The sequence below is a fragment of the Chiloscyllium plagiosum genome, chromosome 20 (genome assembly GCF_004010195.1).
Source record: "Chiloscyllium plagiosum isolate BGI_BamShark_2017 chromosome 20, ASM401019v2, whole genome shotgun sequence".
Lineage (NCBI taxonomy): Eukaryota > Metazoa > Chordata > Chondrichthyes > Orectolobiformes > Hemiscylliidae > Chiloscyllium > Chiloscyllium plagiosum.
The window spans coordinates 46,606,257-46,608,216 of record NC_057729.1 but is presented as its reverse complement, the minus strand read 5'-3'; positions in this window follow the sequence as shown (position 1 = coordinate 46,608,216).

The window sequence follows — 1,960 nt, the reverse complement described above, 5'->3', positions numbered from 1 at the left end:
CATATCTAGGGTTGGTGGTAGTGGTGTCTGAGACAATGTCTGTAAGATATGAATCCATGAGTATGACTAAGTCAGGCTGTTGCTTGACTAGTCTGTGAGACATCTCACACAACTTTGGCACTAGCCCCCAGATGTTAGTAAGGAGAATTTTGCAGGAGGATCAGGGCTGTTTCTGTTGTTGTCTTGTCCAGTGCCTAGGGTCAATGCCAGGTGATCCATCTGATTTCATTTCTTTGTTGAGATTTTGTGGTGATTGGTATAGCTGAAAGGCTTTCTAGACTCTTTCAGAGGGTAGTTGAGCGTCAACTACATTCTGTGGGACTGGAGCCACATGTTGGTCAGACCAGGTGAGGATGGCAGATTTCCTTCCCTGAAGGGGATTAGTGAGCCAGCTGTTTTTTTTCTGACAATCAGCAATGGTTTGTAGGGTAAAACCATTGATGTGGTGTGTATGGATTTCAGTCAAGCATTTGATAAGGTTCCCATGGTAGACAATTGCACAAAATATGGAGGCTTGGGGTTGAGGTTGATTTAGAAGTTTAGATCAGAAATTGGATGGCTGAAAGAAGACAGAGGGTGGTGATTGATGGGAAATATTCATCCTGGAGTTCAGGTACTAGTGGGGTACCACAAGGATCTGTTTTGGGTCCACTGGCTGTTTGACATTTTTGTAAACAACCTGAATGAGGGTGTAGAAAGGTGGGTTAGTAAATTTGCGGACGACACTAAGGTTGTTACAGTTGTAGATAATGCCGAAGATGTTGTAGGTTACAGAGAGACCTAGATAAGCTGCAGAGCTGGGCTGAGAGGACGCGCATGGAGTTTAATGCGGAAAAGTGTGAGGTGATTCACTTTGGAAGGAGTAACAGGAATGCAGAGTACTGGTCTAATGGTAAGATTCTTGGAAATATAGATGAGCAGAGAGATCTTGGTGTTCACATACACAGGTCCATCAAAGTTGCCACCCAGGTTGATAGGCTGATAACAAGGCTTACGGGGAGTTAGCTTTTATTAGTAGAGGGATCAAGTTTCGGGAACATGAGGTCATGCTGTAGCTGTTCAAAACTCTGGTGTGGCCACACTTGGAGTATTGTGTGCAGTTCTGGTCACCGCAATTTAGGAAGGATGTGGAAGCTTTGGAAAGGGCTCAGAGGAGATTTACTTGGATGTTGCCTGGTATGGAGGGAAGGTCTTATGAGGAAGATTGAGGGACTTGACACTTTTTTCATTAGAGAAACGTAAGTTGAGAGGTGACTTAGTTGAGACATATAAGATAATCAGAGGGTTAGATTGGAGAGCCTTTTCCCCCGGATGGTGATGGCTAGCACGAGGGGGCATAGCTTCAAATTGAGGGGGTGATCGATATAAGACAGACTCCCGATGTCCCCAACAGTACCCTTCCACTGACACTCTCATTCGTTTGGCTGAACTGGTCTTCACCCTTAACAATTTCTCTTTCGAATCATCTCACTTCCTCCAGACCAAAGGGGTAGCCATGGGCACACGTATGGGCCCCAGCTATGTCTGTCTCTGTCAGCTATGTAGAACAGTCCATCTTTCATAGTTACACTGGCACCACTCCCCACCTTTTCCTCTGCTACATTGCTGACTGCATCGGCACCACCTCATGCTCCCACGAGGAGGTTGAGCAGTTCATCAACTTCACCAACACATTCCACCCTGACCTTAAATTCACCTGGACCATCTCTAACACCTCCCTCCCCTTTCTAGACCTCTCCATCTCCATAAATGACGACCGACTTGACACTGACAATTTTTACAAACCCACTGACTCCCACAGCTACCTGGATTACACCTCTTCCCACCCTATCTCCTGCAAAACTGTCATCCCATATTCCTAATTCCTCCGCCTCCGCCGTATCTGCTCCCAGGAGGACTGGTTCCACCACAGAACACACCAGATGGCCTCCTTCTTTAAAGACTGTAATTTCCCTTCCCA